Source organism: Cyprinus carpio, unplaced genomic scaffold (genome assembly GCF_018340385.1).
Source record: "Cyprinus carpio isolate SPL01 unplaced genomic scaffold, ASM1834038v1 S000006466, whole genome shotgun sequence".
Classification (NCBI taxonomy): domain Eukaryota; kingdom Metazoa; phylum Chordata; class Actinopteri; order Cypriniformes; family Cyprinidae; genus Cyprinus; species Cyprinus carpio.
In genome coordinates, this window is record NW_024879145.1 from 353,073 (window position 1) to 372,822 (window position 19,750).

The window sequence follows — 19,750 nt, forward strand, 5'->3', positions numbered from 1 at the left end:
ACTTAATGTATCTACAGTAGGTGGCCAACCAGAATGAGCTTTTTACCACCGTGGGTGCTGCCACCGCTACGTCTGCAAAGTGCATTTGCAGCTTTTGACCGCTGAGTGGCACTTTAACCACAAGTTACAAACACATCAAATCACATTTTCGCAGCTAGCAGTCAGCTTTGCCTCGTCGATGTGCTATATTTGACGGCTGCAGTCGGGGAAAATTAAAGAAAAACATTTAAAATTCCAAAATTTCGTATTCACAGATGAAAATTTAGTACTTATGAAGTTATGTGCGTTTCTTAGAATGAATTCAAGCTGGATAAATGTCAAGCCTATGAGCCTGTGCTTATATTTTCTCTAAGCTACACAGTATTACACCATATTTTAGATTTGAAACATTTAACAGGTGTGCAGTATTATTTATATAATATGAATTATGTGTTATATTATCCTAAAGAAATGGTGGTTTACTTTTCATCGGATCATTAAAAGTGGTAGCCTATTTTAGTGAACTAGGCTACATACAGGGTTTCCGCGGGGTCTTAAAAAGTCCTAAAAAGTCTTAAATTTAGTTGTATCAAATTTAAGGACTTAAAAAGTCTTCAATTGTACAAGAGAATCTTGATTTGATTTTGATTATGATTTCAAGAGGTCTTAAATTTGGGGAAGGAAAGACCAGAATTGCGATATGGCTGAATGTGACGATTAAACTTCAAAAGGCGATGATTTCATGAAATAAACATGAGCGCTGCACATTCAAAGTCCGGTGCTGCACTGCTTTGTGTTCTGCTGTTACCAGGGAAACAATTATATTTCTACCAAACGCCCCACCTGCTGGCAGAGAATGAATGAGCATTTTCAATAAGCCTGTTGTTTTGATCAGAGTTCAGACCAGTGCAAAAATGTACACGTTTTTACCCTGCAAACACGCAGAGCTGTAAATGTGAACTGGTGGTTCGATAAGAAGACAATGCATTATAAAAGTCTTAAAAGTATAAGGGTGTGCGATATGTATGGTCTTTGATAATATCGTAATTGTTGTTTTAACCATGTGTGATATATTATCGAGTATATATAATTAATTAAAATAGGAGTTTAATTTCATAAAGCACAAGTTGATTTTTTTTTTTTTTTTTGAAAAATGCACTTACATTTTTTGCATTTTGTGTTTTTCAGTTTATATATTTAATCATTGAGAATTTCTTTAAAAAAGTCTAAAAATCTTGTCTCGTCTCATTCTCGTGAACCAAGTCTCGTGTCTCATCTCGTCTTGTGGGATAAGTGTCTGATTACACCCCTAATATTTTATCTTCATTACAAATCTTGTTTGGTTTAATTTTTTTATAATTGCATGTAAAAAATAATTAACTTTGTAATGCATATGCAAAATGTGAAATTGCAATCTTATTCGCAGTCTATAGCATTTTATAATTATTTGTATAATAATATTTAACTTAACCTGTTTTGTATCTTTATTATTAAATGCAAAAGAGATTTATTAAAACAAGTTTATAAGAGTCATGCATCCATTTAATCTTGATCAAGAACAACTAATGATCAACGAATTGGAGCAGCATCAGCCGTTAGATCATTTTAAAACATCAAATAGCCTTCAATTTACAGGTTATAACTGCATCTGTCTCGGTTGTAGACTTGTGAAGATTTATTTTAATGCAGATCCCATACTGTAACCGAAAATAAATGTACTCTATTACTATTCCTATTCAAGTGTTTGTGTGGAAAATTATTGATGCGCATGCATGACAGAGACACAATATCGCTCACACTAAAATTTTTCTGATAATAAAAAAACAAATTATTATTGTGCCTCACAACATATATGAGAAATATATCTACAGAAAGTTTGAAATGTCTACTTTTAAACGAACCAATTCAAAAGAAAGCAAATACTCCCTCATTATGTAATCTGTGAAAGTTACATTTCTTTCTAAAGGCGCATCCAGTACTGTAGAGATGAGAGACAGCACCATGAATTTCATCTCGCAGCCAACAAGAAAACATTAGTTTATTAATAAATAATTAAAAGGTCTTTCACAATTATTGGGCTACTTCTGCCTGTGCTTTGTGGCAAATTTAATGCATGTGCTTGAGCGCAGAATATAAAGGCTCATTATGGATTAAACTGTGTTAATTTAATATAAATGTGCGATTAGTTTAATAATGAACATTATCTTACGTTGGGGGCAGCCCTATTAAATACCCTCTAGACATCTCCGTTAAAGTTTTTAAAGCATTTTATACGCGTTTGCATAAATTTCGCTTTCAGAACGGTCCGTAATGGAAAGATGACACATCCTTTACATTGATTTTACCTCTGAAACTCAAAAACAAAAATTTTAATTAAATTTATATTATATGTTTTGAGAATGGTCAACCCTTCTCCATTCTGATATGTTTGCTTCTTTGTCCATTGTAAATCAGAGAAAGTCGACAAAATATGTTGTCTCCCAAAAACTCTTTTTTGTCACGCCCATAATGCATGTGTATTTCCCAAATCTAAAATAGCCCTTAAACGCGTTTGTTACATTCACGCTTTCTAATTAGTCTAGGGGAATGGAGGAATACGTAACAAAGAAAGGATAATCCACATGGAGCCGCAGGGCCACGGCGTTAACTGCAAGTCAGTCGAGTGTTAAAGTCATACAAGAAACTACCGCCAGGTGACACAAAGGGACAGTCTCTGCATTTTATGGTTATTATGAAAACCATTCAATTTGCACAATTTCCGTATGTTGTAATATTAAATCAAAACTTTATTAAGGACACGCTCGGTCCAACAAAGACACAACAATAGCAACATACAAATACACACACAAGGACAAAATCCACAATATCACATATTTACCAGTGTACTAAAACACCAATGTTTCCACATATTTGAAAAAAGCCTGACTGAACTTAGTGCCAAGTTCGTCAGTGTTAAAATTATGCTGTTTGTAGATTCTGATAACCTACACATACACCTGTACATGAGATTATGCAACACAGCAGCACAGGTTGGCACACCAGCACTGACAAATATTTGGCTAGCACTGCTCCATCGTGGCACCTTAATCAGCAATCGCATACCATCATTATAAGCTGCATTAAGTCTCTGCATGCTGCTCTTTCTATAATGCCGCCACAAATGACCAGTATACATAGGGGTACCGAATGCTTTAAAAAGTGTACTCTTCACAGATCCTGAGCACAAACCGAATTTGCGAATCAGCATATTGGCCTGGGCATACAGCATACAACACTGTCTGTAAATATCCCTATCATCAGACAGGTCATATGTTGTATAATGCCCAAAGTATTTAACCTCATTACATACTTTAAGGACATTCCCAGACAGAGAGAAGTCAGGAAATGTCTGTTTCCTGTCCTCCCTACTCCTAACAATCATAATGTTACTCTTTTTGGCATTATATTTAATATCAAAAGCAGACACTTTTGAAATTTAATATCAAGAGCAGACACTTTTCGAGAACAAATCCTCAGTAACTGATGAAGACCAGCACTATATGGACAGAAATTCACCAAATCATCTGCATACATCAAATGGTTTATACTAGTATTGCCAACCATACAACCTGTACTACAACAATTTAACAGCTTTGATAAATCATCCATATAAACATTAAATAAAAAGGGAGACAAAATGTTTCCCTGTCTGACTCCATTACATACACTGAATGGAACAGACACACAGTTACCCCATTTTACATACAGATGGTAGACAACCAAAATGGGTAATACCGCTGCCGCAGGGCCGCGGCGTTAACTGCAAGTCAGTCGTGTGTTAAATTCATTCGCGAAACTACCGCCAGGTGGCGCAAAGGGACGGATTGCGAACTGAATGTAATTGTAAAATGAGATTAAAGGAGATAAAAAAACAACAATAACATTATGATATAACATTGTAACATCTTTAAAAAACATTAAAAAATGTACAGTGAGTTAATTTCGAAATGTTGGATAGTCTTAGGCTACAGTCTACTCATCAAAAATTAAAAGAAGACCTTTACACAAAGGATCTTATGCTTGTTATTGTTATTAAACCAGGTCATTAAATAAGGCCTATATATACGGATAAAAAGCTAAATGTTTCATTTCGGTTCATCTCTTGGTTTAAAAAAAAATCCTTCAGGTTCCATTTGCAGATCGAAATGAGAACGGTCCAGCATTTAGCAATAATTATGATTAATTCTGTTATTATTCTTGATTTTTTCAAACTGCTAACACTTTGCATTTTTGAATTATGCCTTTACTGTGTGACCAAAAAAATGTTGTATTTCCTGTTTCAGCTGTTTGATCGCGCTGGTGCCTCGCGCACATTCATTGGAAACAGTAGCCGTTCACCGTGCCATTCACCGCGAACAGCGGTCCACTTTGGCATATTTTTACTCATCATGATTTTTTTTTTCTTTCCGTCGATACTGAAACACGCGTGAACTACAAAGCCTATTTTTCCTAATGAATAATAGTTAAGCTTGAAATAGGCAACATCACGAATATGGAAACGTTTGGATTTCTCCCGAATGAGAGCCCAACCTTACCTTATGGTTTCGCTTTATATTATTATATTCCTTTATTGTTGTTAGCTAACCATAAATTATTATATACTGCAATTTTATTTATCCATTAGAATTATATTTGTAATTTTTTTCTGTTCTGATAAATTTGTTAAATTTAAAGGATTTGTTGTAAAGTGAAGAGAACTAAAAATATCCTGTTGGCACATTATAACATTATCAGGCCAGCCGTTATTATTTCTGAATGTAATAAAATGCAACTTATACATGACTTATATTTTTTTTTTCCTCTCACAAACTTAATTTATTTTTTAGCCTGTTTTAATAAATAAATAAATAAATAAAATAAAATAACATGCAGCAAACGAAAATAGGCGATTAATTGGTTAAAATCTGTTACTGTGGGGTAATTATAATTATTATATACTTAGGAACAGAGTCTGGGCCTAATCTAGGCTATCCAGGGTTTTTTATTTTTTATTTTTTTTCAACCTGCCTCGCGCGTTGCTCAGCTGTGGACGATTTAAAAATGTTTGATACAAAGGTTGCTGTCCCATTTTATACAGGAATTGTTCATTTAAAAAAAAATCTAATTATATTGTTAGCTCTAATTATATTGTTAACACAAGTTCATTTAGGCTATTTAACATGCACTGTGACATTTTACCCTTTTAAACTTATAAACTCCTTGAGATTTTAAAGTCAGTTTAATAGTATTGAAGTTCAAGTTTAAAAAAAAAAAAAAAAAGTTTTAAATGCTTAAATTATTTCTATGAATTAATAATATGTTATCAGGTTTTAATTGCTTAAATTATTTCTATGAATTAATAATATGTTATCATGTTTATTCTTGTAGAAAATAATTGTTTATTCTTTAAGAAAAATAAGGGAAAAAATAAGGGACGATCCAAATATTATTCATATTTGTTTTGCTTTACCTATTTATGTAAGCTACAATTATTCTAAAAAAAAAAAAAAAACATAATGTAATTAAAAGTGCCATCGGCCTGAGTAAATTTGACCATTATAGAATTGTGACTTTAGTGATTTAGGAGGTGAAAATACTGTGAAATTACAAATGTTATGGGATTTTAAAGCATAACAACTGAAGGTCTGTGAAACGTTAGCCAATAAAGCATTTTTTTTTTTAAACAATGGCACTTAAAGTTTTGAACTAAAATATTATTTTAACCATATAGCCTGTGAATAAACAAAATGCATACTTTTCAATGAAAGAACACTGAGAGTTTGCTTCTGGTGTTTGGATTTGTACTTCAATATAATGAGCTCCAAGTTTAGGAATAGCCAACACGGGTTTTTTTTTATTTCTCTCTCTCTCCCCCTCTCTCTATCTCTTTAACTCTCTATTTAACAGCATTAACTTACAATGAAATACATCTTCCTTCAGGTAGACTGAATGTTTTCCTGCCTTGCTAAATGTTGGGCTCATGATCAGTAAGTTGTATTCGCTCAAATTGATTTAGTTAAATCAAAACTTGCGGACTTTGAAGCTGGGTGCAGTTTGCGCGAGTCACGCGCGCTGTGAAGCGGGAGCAGCTGATGGAGGAGTCCGCTTGGTCTTAAAGCCTTCCGCAAACGCTACGTTCACAAATAACAATGATTTTCATAAAATAATGATCAATTATCAATTGATAATTTGTTATTATTATGGTCTTGTGAAAACAATAATAAGGGCTGCGGGAAAATAATGAATAAAAAAGAGTAGGGCTGCTGTGAGTGCAGGCATGTTTCACCCCAGTAACATGACAACACAGCGTTCCTCACAGCTAAAAAACAGACGAGTTCAGTTCAGCTGGAGGGGGCTGGGGGGTAGTTCTGTATAGCTTGTGATATAAATGTGTGAATCTCTTGGTCTTTCATATGGACAGTGTTTTATGAGGGTATCAAACTTGCAGAACAGGTTTAGATAGGACTCGTCATTTTGGTTTTAGGGAAACTTTGAAGAAAGGTTTTGATCCACTTCAAATGTTGACTAATGTATAGCGCAATATAGTTTATTAGTTATTATAACTTCAGAGGAAGTTGCCTTAACTCAATAAAATAAATAAATTCGCAAACGACATCCAGACCAGTCCAGACATCAGTATGATCAGTCTATGATGTTTTTATAGGCTTTTTTAGATTTGGGAATACACATGCGTTACAGACATGACAAAAAACATTTTGGAGTTTTTGGAGACATTATTATTATTATTAATTTTTTTTTTTTTTGTAGCCTATTTACAATGCACAAACCAGAAGCAACAATATCTGCAGAGAAGGGTTGGCCATTCTCAAAAAAAAAAATAAAAAAAAAATATCAAATTTATTTCAATTTTCGTTTTTGTGTTTCAGAGGAAAAATCTGTGTTAAGGCTTCTCTCCATTACAGACCGTTCTGAAAGAAGAATTTTTGCAAACGCGTATAAAATGCTTTAAAAACTTTAACAGAGATGTCTAGAGGGTATTTAATAGGTCTGCCTCCCATGTAAGATTTTTCTAGTTACTAGTCGTTCATTTGTCATTATTCAACTAAACGCAGGATTATATTACATTTACATCTATAATCCATAATGAGCTCAAGCACATGCATTAAGTTTGCCCCAAAGCACAGGCAGAAGTAGCCCAATAATTGTAAAAAAGGAGACATTTTAATTATTTATTAATAAACAAATGTTTTCTTGTCGGCTGCAAGATGAAATTCACAGTGCTGACCCTCTCCACATGAACGCACCTTTAAACAGAAATACAACCTTCACAGATTACATAATGCTTTCGTTCTGAATTGATTCGTTTAAAAGACATTTCAAGCTTTCTGTAGATATATTTCTTATGTATGTGAGACACCACCAATTTTAAGTTAATTCATTATCAGGAAAAAATCAAGTGATCTAGAGGGCGCCTGCCTGTCCTGCATGCGCATTAATAATTTTCACACAAACACTTAAATATGAATAATTATTCACATTTTGCTTATGCATTACAACGTAAATTATTTTTTTACATGCAATTATCCAAAATAAAACCAAATAAGATTTGTAATGAAGATAAAACAAATAAGAATAAATGCTGCGCATGCACTCAGCATCACTCGCGCCGCGCAAATCTTGCACACAGACATTTTACACACCTGCATTTAAATGCGGCTGCGATTTTATTTTTTTTAACTTAAATTCTATGTAAGCAAGTAACGGCGGCTCCCTTTAAAATCACTGAAGTTGTCTATTAATGAAGCTCTTTTTTTACATCATTTGCAGTTTGGTGATTATAATGAGAGAACTTGAGTTTAATCGTGAGGACGTTTTATTAATCCATCCATTCTTTAGAATTTCAATGATTTAGTTAAATCGTGCAGGTTTAATTTATTCGTTTCTTGTTTTAATTAGGCCTAAATAATGGGAACGAAATTATACAGTGCCTCACGTTTTACTAAAATAAGTAAATAATTTATATAACACGCAACAATTTCTTAATCAGTGTACAGACAAATATATTTTCCCAAGAAGTTGTCTGTCAAAATAAAGGACAGGTAACGAATAACAAAAAATGCATGTTGTTTTATTAAAGGAATTTTAAAATATAAATTAAAATATAGGCCTAATATATGAGAATATTGACATTTTGCATATAAATCCATGTAGCCTAGCTCTGATGCAAAGTAAACCACAATTTCTTTTGAATAATATAACACATAATTCATATTATATAAATAATACTGTACACCTTTTAAATGTGTCAAATCTAAAATATGGTGTAATACTGTGTAGCTTAGAGAAAATACAAGCACAGGCTCAGGCACAGGCTTGACATTTATCCTGCTTGAATTCGTTCTAAGAAATGCACATAACTTCATAATTACCAAACTTTCATCTGTGAACATTAAATATTTTAAACTATAGTGTTTTTCTTTCATTTTCCCTGACTGCAGCCGTCAAATGTAACACATCAGAGAGGCAAAACTGACGTCTATTTGCGAAAATGTGCTTTGATGCGCTTGTTTGGAAACTTGTGATTAAAGCGCCACTCAGCGGTCAAAAGCTGCAAATGCACTTTGCAGACGCCGCGGCGGCGGTATGAGCGGTGGTAGAAGTAACGTTTTGGATGTCCACCTACTGTACATTAATTGATAAGCATACCAAAAAAAACAAAATTCTCACTAAAAATTTGGGTAAACTATTATTGTATAACTTCATAAATAATTTTTCATGATTTACACGATCAAAGGCTTTAGAAACATCAATACAACACATAAAAATTGTGGAATTATGCCTGTTATAAAAATCTAAAATCTCCTTTAGAGTGAAAATACACATATCAGTGCCATGTTTTGGTTTAAAACCAAACTGGTTTTCAGAAGTCAGGACAAAATGTTCCATCTTATTCAATAAAATCCTTTCAATAACCTTGGATAAAATACTGGCCAAAGCTATAGGTCCGTTATTATCCATACTATTTATTTTACCAGCTCTGTTTTTAATAATAGGCACTAACATAACAGATAAGATAGAATCTGGTAAAATACCATGAACTAAAAACCCAGTAAAACAAATAGCAAGCAAAGGATATAACATTCTACTTGCGAATTTTAAATGTTCAGCAGATATCTTATCCATACCACATGCCTTATTATTTTTTAGCATTATAACTGCATCATAAACTTCTTGTGGAGAGACATTCACAACTTCCTCATTATCAATGTTACCTACTACAAAAGAGTTACTCTTAACACAGTTAAACAGCTCATAATAATGCTTTTGCCACATTTGAGTAATCTTCCCTGACCTACTTACCCCACTTATATTTGTTGTTAAAGATGTTTTACAATTGTTCATTTGCTTTATTTCTTTCCAAAAATCTTTTTATTATTTTGCAGTTTCTTCGCAAGAGAGTCAGATCTCACTTTATTTTCATTCCTCTTGATGAAACATAGTGCATACTTAAAATTTGCATTTGTTTGTTTCTTATACTCAAATAAAAGACAATGTTTATGTCTGCTGACTCAACCCCAGCTTTAAAAGCCTTTCTAGCCTCAGCATGAAACACTTTTACGTATTCATTCCCAACCTGGCTTAGAGTTATAGATCTTAGTCTTATGCAGAGATCTGCCTGAGGTAAGAAGAGACTCCACATGTTATCATACAAGAAACATAGCTCAATACCATGTTGTGGGTTCTTACAATTAATATCACAGCATATATCCGCATCTTTAGGTAAATCTATATTTCTCAACAACATGTCAGACTGGAAACAATATACTTTAAGTTCCTCCTTAGTCAAATTAGACCAATCCAATTTCCCTACCTGCATATTGTTATAGACAAAAGTGTAGGTAAATTGCCCAGATTTATAGACATAGAAAAAGGCACATGATCAGTAGTGGCAAACTCATAATTAATTCTCATGGACTCTAAAGAATCATGCACTGTTAAAAATCGCTGAAAAAAAAACGGCCAAATTTTGACAGTAACATGCTGTTTTTCTTTAAAACAGTGCATTTTGGGTAATATTCATCATTTTCGAGAAAGTAGTCTACTGCTACATATCGTAAATTAACAGCGTTCAATGTCGACACTCTGAGGCTATGTTTCAAATCACACCCTACACCCTCATTCACTATTCCCTACATGAGTTTACTAATATAGTCCACCTGGCAGAGAGAATGAAAACTAATGAGTGAATTCAGACACTGATGAACAGCTGCTGTTAACAAGCAGAATCACTGAAGAAAAGAGAAACAAGACACACACAAGAACTACAACTGACTTCAGCCACAGCCTTAGATGAAATCAACTGAAGATTTAAACAACTCAACAAACAGCTTTACCAGCTTCACACATAACTAACCAGACTGACTTTATTTCTGTCAGATCAGAGATCAGAGATCAAAAGATCTTATGAGAGTTACAGAGATTCAGATGATGATGTTTTACTGTTTCGTTTGACGTTACCATTGTGGAGATCAGTATTTGCTTTAGTTGCGCTCCTGACCCTTGACTTTTGAACATTGTTTTGTTTGATTGCTACATCTGTGTGTTTAATATACGTCTGTTATAGCGATATTTATGTTAGTGGTCAAATAATTATGATTGTTTTTAACAGCTATAATCTGCTATACTAGCTAAAAGTGTTACTGGATTTGTTTGTAGTCTATTTACATGAGTGTATTACAAATATATTTTTTTTTCTTTGGTTTAGAGTCTTTCATGGCTCAGCAGTGTTCTTTCTTTTGCTCTAGTATCAATATTCAATAAGAGAAGGGACACAGGATTGGAACAGAAATAAGAAAATGTTTGTTCTTATCAATCTATAAACAACAATATCAGATTTTTCTTTTTGACGCTGACTTTTTTGCTATAACAAGTTCCAAAGACACATTGTTATTGCATGTTTAAAAAATAAAAAAATAAAAAATCTTATCATTGAAAAGTCACACTTCAAGAGCCCAACTAAAGTAAACACTGATCTCCATCATGGTAGTGAAAAAAAACACCTAAACCTCTTTAACTCTCAGTAAGACCTTCTGTAGACATCTGACAGAAATAAAGTCATTCTGGTTAGTAATGTGGAGCTGGTGAAGCTGTTTTAGGAGTTGTTTAATCAGATCTTGAGAGATCTGATGTTTTCTTTTATTTCAGTTGATTTCATCTAAGGCTGTGGCTGAAGTCAGTTGTAGTTCTTGTGTTTCTCTTTCCGGTGTTCATCACTAATGCTCAATCATCAATCACAGAATTATCTCATTAACTTCACTGATTCAGTGTTACTCTAACACTCTGTAGTGTGCACACATTATAAGTGTTCACTTAAAACTGAGGATTTTGTTGTGGGGTTTAAAGGGTTAAAGATTTAAGATGAAGAAAAAACAGCATGAAACATAATTTAACAGTAATAAACTGTAATTAATTTACAGGAAACAAACTGTAGAAAAACAGTTATTTACTGGCACCCGTGCAGCCAGTTAATAACTGTTTTTCTATAGTTTGTTGCCGTAAATTAATGGTTGCCAGTAAATCACTGTTTTTCTACAGTTTGTTGCCGTTAAGTCCAGGAAAAAACAGCAATATACTGTAAAAAGTAAAAGTCAGATTTACCAGATGAAAAAAAAGTTAATTTGACTAAAATATTTGTGAACATCCACAGAAAAAAAGTTATGCAAAGTCATACACTGATAATGAGAGTAAATATTGAACTCAACTGTATTAATGTGTGTTTGGACAAGAGAGATCTGTTAATGTAGTTTTGTGGTTCACCATTGTGCTGGAGAGTAGAGTCTGTGCTTCACTCAATGATGAATTACAAACGCTGATATTTTGCTGCTTTATATAAAGACAGTAAATGCGGAGTCACTGATACAGTGATGATTTCTGTGTTACGTACTTCAGCACATACGTGTGTGCTATAGCTGACATTGAACTGCAGTGATTTGAGTAAAAGTCATGCCTTTAGTTATTTGACTATTACACATTAAGTGTTTGAAGTTTTATATTAAGAAATCTTCCTTCTCACTGGACTCAAATGAGTACTAACATCTGCTCACAGTACTAACATTGTATGAAAGCTAGTTTTTAAACTCAAGCTGTTTGAAGCAGTGGGAGCAGAGTTAATTTCCATGGTAGAATTATGGTAAAACACTAAAAAAAAGTTAGTAAATTAAGTAAATTAAGTAAAGTAAATTAACAGTACCTTACTGGCACCCCTGCTGCCAGTAAATTACACATTTGGTCACCCTAGTTTAGGGTGTTTTTTAATAAATAAAAATAATAATAAAAAAAATATTAATGCAGATGTGTTCATTCTGCAGTTCGCTGATTTATGTTACATTTTTCAGTAACATAAACCAGATTTTCAGATAGAGTATGTCCATTTTACACTGAGCAAGTGTGACTGAATTCAGTCCAGGTGCAGGGGGTTTTGGAAAGTTCAGCTCCATCGTAGGAGTGGAAATAAAGGTGTGGATCACTTGCTCTTTCATATGGAAAGTGTCTGATGCACTCAAAAAAATAGTTTGTTGGTCTAACTTAAAATTATGACGCATATTCCCACGCATTTAAACTGATTTATTTGATCTTAAATTAAGTTAAATGTACTGATGAGTAAAATTTGTGTTAATTTAATGAGATCATAATTTCATTTGACAAAATCTGTAAATGTTCCCCGAACATAATTCACTCTTGTGGATCCAACCAGTGTTGTTGCTGTTCAGGTGCCTTCATGCAGAGTTGCGTGTTTTCTGCATTTTTATGAAAATGGAAAGGCCTGTTAGAGTTTAAATTTTTAATGTTTAGTTATTTTGAACATTTAAAAGAGTTCAAATAACATAAAATGTTTTTGTTGTTTTTTTTTTTTTGTTTGTATTTTTGGTTACCATTGTGGTGAAGAGTGGAGCTTGTGCTTAGGTTGTTAATAGCTGTCATACATGAACTGTTCTATGACTGGGAAGAGTAGAATTGCTGACAATATGGACTGTGTAACTTATGAACTGGCTTCAAACTGATTTCTTCTATTTATTCTTGTGAGAACGTATCAGCCAACATAACACTTGCTCACATGCTAAGTAAATTTTAAGTAATTTTTGTAGCATGCAAATAATGATCAAATAAAAATGTTCTCATGACATTAGCGCAGTTACAGCTCATGTAGCCTATAGCCTAACCAAAAAGTCTATACTTCACCCTAATGGTAACCTCAAAAAATCAACATAAACATAAACTCTTTTAAATGTCAAAAATAACTAAACAACAAACTTTAATATGTCTTTCCCTTTGCCAAAAACACATTAAACAGCACTTAATTTCAAAAAATTTTCTCCTGGTCTATCCTTATGCAAAGCATCTTTTCAAATGTCTAAAAACTAAACAGTTTCAGTCAATGCAACGTAAATGATTCATCTAGGCCCAACTTAACTACAGTGGTTTAAGTTAACATTTTACAAATGTAATTTGATTTAATATAATAAAATTGAGTGCAAATGACAACTGAATAAAAACCTAAAGATTTATGTTGTTTTAGCTTGTTTTAAGTAAACTGAGCAAATAACTAAAATAATTTTTTTTAGTGTTTCAAACTTGCAGAGCAGGGGTCTCATTTATAAAACTCTCTGTAGATTTCACCCTTAAAGTGCACGTATGCACAAAAGCTAGATTTTGCGTACACTCAAAAAATGATTTTAGTTGTTTGCTCAGTTTACTTAAATAAAATAAGCTAAAACAACATAAACCTTTAGTTTGTTATTCAGTTGTCATTTGCACTCAATTTTATTATGTTCAATGAAATTACATTTGTAAAATGTTAACTTAAACCACTGAAGTTAAGTTGGGCCTACATGAATCATTTATGTTGCATTGACTAAAGCTGGTCAGTGGATTTCTAGTTCCCAGCATACTTTGCGTAGGGATAGACCAGGAGAATAAATGTAGAAATTAAGTGTTGTTTAATGTGTTTTTGCTAAAGGGAAAGACATATTAAAGTTTGTTGTTTAGTTATTTTTGCATTTAAAAGAGTTTATGTTAATGATTATTTTTGAGGTTACCATTATGGTGAAGTATAGACTTTGTGGTTAGGCTATAGGCCACATGAACTGTAACTATACTAATGTCATGAGAACATTTTTACATGATCATTACTTGCATATGTCGAAAGTGTTATGCTGGCTGTTTCACTCTCATAAGAATAAAGATGATAATCTAAAGAAAACATAAAACAAATCAGCTTGAGGACCAACACATGATGTCCACAGTCTATATTGTCAGCATTTCTACCTTACACAATCAAACGATCATAGAACATTTACATGTGTGTATGACACCTATTGACAACCTAAGCTCAAGCTCTACTCTTCACCACAATGGTAACCAAAAAAAAAAACAACATCATCATTTTATGTTGTCTGAACTCTTTTACATGTTCAAAATAAGTAAACATTAAAAACTTAAACTCTAACAGGCCTTTCTATTTTCATAAAAATGCATAAAACATGCTGAACAGCAACAGCACTGCTTGGATCAACAAGAGTGAATTATGTTCAGGGAACATTCACAGAATATGTCCAGTGAAATTGTTGTGATCTCATTAAATTAGCATGAATTTTACCCGTCAGTACATTTAACTTAATTTAAGTTCAAATAAATCAGTTTAAATGCGTGGAAATGTGTGTCATAATTTTATTAAGTTAGACCAACAAGCTATTTTTTTGAGTGTAAGCACAAAAGTTTTGCATATGCGTTACAAAGTAAATTATTTTTACATGCAATGATACAAAATAAAACTAAACAAGATTTGTAATGAAGAAAGAATATGTAGACAAATAAGAATAAATTATGTAACCCCACAGCACATCTCTTGCGCTTCGCACTCCGCATCATGCACCCCACCAAAACTTACACTCTAAATGTGGCTGCAATTTTTATTTTATTTTTTATTTTTTTTAGTTTTACTGCGAGTAAAGAATGCTCCATTTAAAATCACTGAGTTTATCAATTAATGAAGGTCATTTTTTACATCATGTGCACTTTGTTGATCATAATGAAAGAACTTAATGAGTTTAAATGTGTGGACGTATTAATCCATCCCTTCTTTTCAGTTTCAATGATTTAGCAAAATTGTGGCCAGGTTTAATTTATTTGTTTGTTTTAGTTAGGCCCAAATAATGGGAGTGAAATTAAACAGTAGGAAATAATTCATAAAACATGCAACAATGTTCTCTGTCAAAATAACGGACAGGTAACGAATAGCCTAACAAAGTAGGCTATGTGTGTGACAAAAATTAATGCTGTTTTATTAAAAGAATTTTAAAATATAAACTAAAAATGTACTTTTCACAAATATTAAGTAGCGAAAATATTGACATTTTGCATATAGCCCAGGGGTGGCGAACTCCGGTCCTGGAGAGCCGCAGCCCTGCAGAGTTCAGCTCCAACCTTAATTAAAACTCATCTGCCTGTAGCTTTCTAGTAACCATTCAGACCTTGATTAGCTTGTTCAGGTGTGTTTGATTAGGGTTGAAGCAAAACTCTGCAGGGCTGCGGCTCTCCAGGACCGACATTCGCCACCCCTGATATAGCCTATAAATAGGCTACCACTTTTAATGCTAGGCTACCATGCAAAGTAAACCACCATTTCTTTACGATAATATAACACATAATTCATATTATATAAGTAATACTATACATGTTAAATGTTTCAAATCTAAAATATGGTGTAATACTGTGTAGCTTAATTAGAGTAAATATAAGCACAGGCTCAAAGGCTTGACATTTATCCTGCTTGAATTTGTTTAAAGAAACGCACATAACAATCAATAGCTACTAAATTTGCAACTGTGAATAATAAATATTTTTACTACAGTGTTTTTCTTTCATTTTCAGCCGACTGCAGCCATCAAATGTAACACATCGGCTAGGCAAAGCTGACGGCTGTTTGCGAAAATGTGTTTTGATGCGTTGATAACTTGTGGTTAAAGCGCCACTCAGCGGTCAAAAGCTGCAGCGGTGCCTATGACGGTAGAAAGCACATTTTGGATGGCCACCTACTGTACATTATTAACGTCTTCCTGTCATTATTAGCCCTTCATGGATCCAGTCTTACATGTATTATGTAGCTTATTGTGAATATATATACATCAGTTTCGGAGACGGCAAAGCTAAACTTCACCAGGTTTTAGAGCCTTGCATTTCAGCCTTGCCCTTGTGCATCTCCTTGAGCACCTTGGCGTTTGAGTCAGCATTGCCCTTGTGCATCTCCTTGAGCAAGCACAACGTTTTGTTGATATTCATGTGAGTGTGCACAAAAATAAAAGTACACCATTTACAGTTCTGAATGAAATATTAGTATTATCTGTATGAGCAAAAATGACAGCGTACTTCAAGTTGTTTCCACTATTATGAAGAACAAAATGAAGTGATTGCACTGGCACCTCTGTGCATTAATAAGTCTGCTTCAACTTCCACTCTCCGCACAAACACTTAGATATGTGCCTAATATTGCACTTATAAATGTTTAAACCAACATTGTAATATGCTTTAAGTGTTCTATCTACAGATTTTATTTTAAGCAAGTCATGATGATTTGAGAAGGCTAAATTGATCAAACGTGATCAACCCAGCTGTCTGCCGCTGTCCACCCAACAAAAAATATGTTTCACAAAAAAACAAACAAACAAACAAAAAAAACTTGAATTTAATTTTTTTTTTTCTAAATTTATTAAAAATGAAACAATAAGAAATATAACTTTTCGATTAAAAACAAAACTGAACTATTTTAATGGCTGCAACAGCAGCTGTGTAATTAGGAAGCGAGAGAGAGAAAAAGAGAGGAGTCGGGTCGAGAATACGCTGTCAGCCAATGCCCTCCTACAAGGCCCAGCTATAAGGCTTAGGTTCCAGGCTCGTTCAGGGCTCTACCTGATTTCTGTGTTTGGAAACAAATGTTGTGAATCAGGGGTTGTTTTCTAATAAAGTTGTCTAATTCAAATGTTCTGTATCTTTTTATCTTTATGTTTCCACATAAAAGATTTGAAATCAATCTCTAAGCACTTGCGAGTGTGAAGACACTGCCTCTAAAATGAGTTCTCCATCTTCTGGATCAAACAGTGATCAACTCATGGGAAATCTTCCCTCTGCATTCAGTGATGCAACAGTGACCTCTGACCTCAGGTAACATGCTAACCATTTTTGCATTTAGCAGATGGTTTTAAAGGATTAGTTCACCCAAAAATGAAAATTATGTCATTAATGACTCACCCTCATGTCGTTCCAAACCCGTAAGACCTCTGTTCATCAACGGAACACAGTATAAGATATTTTAAATTTAGTCCGAGAGCTTTCTGTTCCTCCATTGAGAATGTATGTACGGTATACTGTCCACGTCCAGAAAGGTAATAAAAACATCTTCAAAGTAGTCCATGTGACATCAGAGGGTCAGTTAGAATTTTTTGAAGCATCGAAAATACATTTTGGTCCAAAAATAACAAAAACTACGACTTTATTGAGCATTGTCTTCTCTTCTGGGTCTGTTGTGAGCACGTTCACAACACTGCAGTTTAGTGATATCCGGTTCACGAACTAATCACTCGATGTAACCGGATCTTCTTGAACCAGTTCACCAAATCGAACTGAATCGTTTGAAACGGTTCGCGTCAACAATAAGCATTAATCCACAAATGACTTAAGCTGTTAACTTTTTTTATGTGGCTGACACTCCCTCTGAGTCAAAAACAAATTCAAAAATAAACCAATATCCCGGAGTAATTCAGATAACGAACGAAAGATTGACTCGTTCTCGAGTCAAGAACCGGTTGCATCGGTTTTCAGATCACCAGTACACTGAACCGAGAACCGTTTTTGTCAGACACGCCCGGTTCAAGAACCGAGGAGCTGATGATACTGCGCATGCATGATTCAGCGTGAAGCAGACTGACACACAGCGTGTCTGAACCGAACTGGTTCTTTTGATGATTGATTCTGAACTGATTCTGTGCTAATATTATGAGCGCAGGTAAACCGAAGGTTTGAATCAAGGGCAATCATCGCCAATGAAGTCATTACGTCGAGCGCAAAAGAACTGGTGAACCGTTTTCGGCAACCGGTTTATTGAATCAAACTGTCCGAAAGAACAGGTTCGCGGAGAAGAACAGAACTTCCCATCACTACCGGTGATCCGAAAACCGATGCAACCGGTTCTTGACTCGAGAACGAGTCAATCTTTCGTTCATTATCTGGCTCGGCTCGGTGTTCTTCAGTTCTCTCTTCACAGCAGTTCAGTCAGTGTACTGTTTGAGTAAATTAATTACTCCGGGATATTGGTTTATTTTGACTCAGAGGGAGTGTCAGCCACATTAAAAAAAGTTAACAGCTTAAGTCATTTGTGGATTAATGCTTATTGGAGACGCGAACCGTTTCAAACGATTCAGTTCGATTTGGTGAACTGGTTCAAGAAGATCCGGTTACATCGAGTGATTTGTTCGTGAACTGGATATCACTAAACTGCAGTGTTGCGCTCACAACAGACACGGAAGAGAAGACAATGAATAAAGTCGCAGTTTTTGCTATTTTTGGACCAAAATGTATTTTCGATGCTTCAAAAAATTCTAACTGACCCTCAGATGTCACATGGACTACTTTGAAGATGTTTTTATTACCTTTCTGGACATGGACAGTATACCGTACATACATTTTCAATGGAGGGTCAGAAAGCTCTCTGACTAAATCTAAAATATCTTAACCTGTGTTTCGAAGATGAACGGAGGTCTTACGGGTTTGGAACGACATGAGGGTGAGTTATTAATGACATCATTTTCATTTTTGGGTGAACTAACCCTTTAAAGGGATAGTTCACCCAAAAATGAAAATTACCCCATGATTTACTCACCCTCAAGCTGTCCTAGGTGTATATGACTTTCTCCTTTTAGACGAATACAATTATATTTAAAAATGTCCTGGCTCTTCCAAGCCTTTTAATGACAGTGAATGGGGGTCGAGATTTTGAAGTGAGAACCAAGTTTTGTTTACAGCAAAGGGAAATCAGTCTCCTCTTGGCTTATTGAAATCCTCTGACATTCTTCTTTACAAATCCTTGTTTTGTACTTCTAATTCGTGACCGTTGTTTTGTTTTGCTCTCTCCTCTGTGTTTCCACATTTGTCACTTCTCACCGGAGCTTACGCTACGCCTACATCCTACATCATCCGCTGGAACGCCACACTCTCGTGAACGTGCGTACAACAGTTAATGGAAGCTAGAGACAAAGGCATCAATTCATAATTTTATTGATAAATGCCGATTCTGTTATAGGGATGGGCGATATGGTCAAAAAATCATATCTTGGTATTTTGCGATATACAATATATAGAGTTGCCATATATAATATATATCTCAGTATTTTCTAGGTTTTTCTCTTTGGATAAAAGAAACATATATTTATTTAAAGAAAATAATAATAATATTTCACATCCTGTCAAATGTTGTCCAATGAAACAATGTTCATATTAAAGGAAGTGAAAATATATTATATATTATGCTATATATTATGTGCAAAAAGGGTTCAGATCACATTACATTCTAAAGGAGCCATGTGGGATACTTTTAATGATGGATGGATGCACTTTATTTTACTTCAAAATCTTGACTTTCATTCACTTCCATTATAAAGCTTGGAAGCTAGGACATTTTTTATATAAATCTGGTTGTATTTGTCTAAAAGAAGAAATTCATATACACCTAGGATGGCTTGAG

At 34.0% G+C, this 19,750-nt stretch overlaps 1 pseudogene; it reads left to right on the forward strand.

The window, feature by feature from the left end:
- LOC109065629 overlaps window positions 1-19,750 on the forward strand; it is a 150,301-nt pseudogene that overhangs the window by 2,004 nt on the left and 128,547 nt on the right.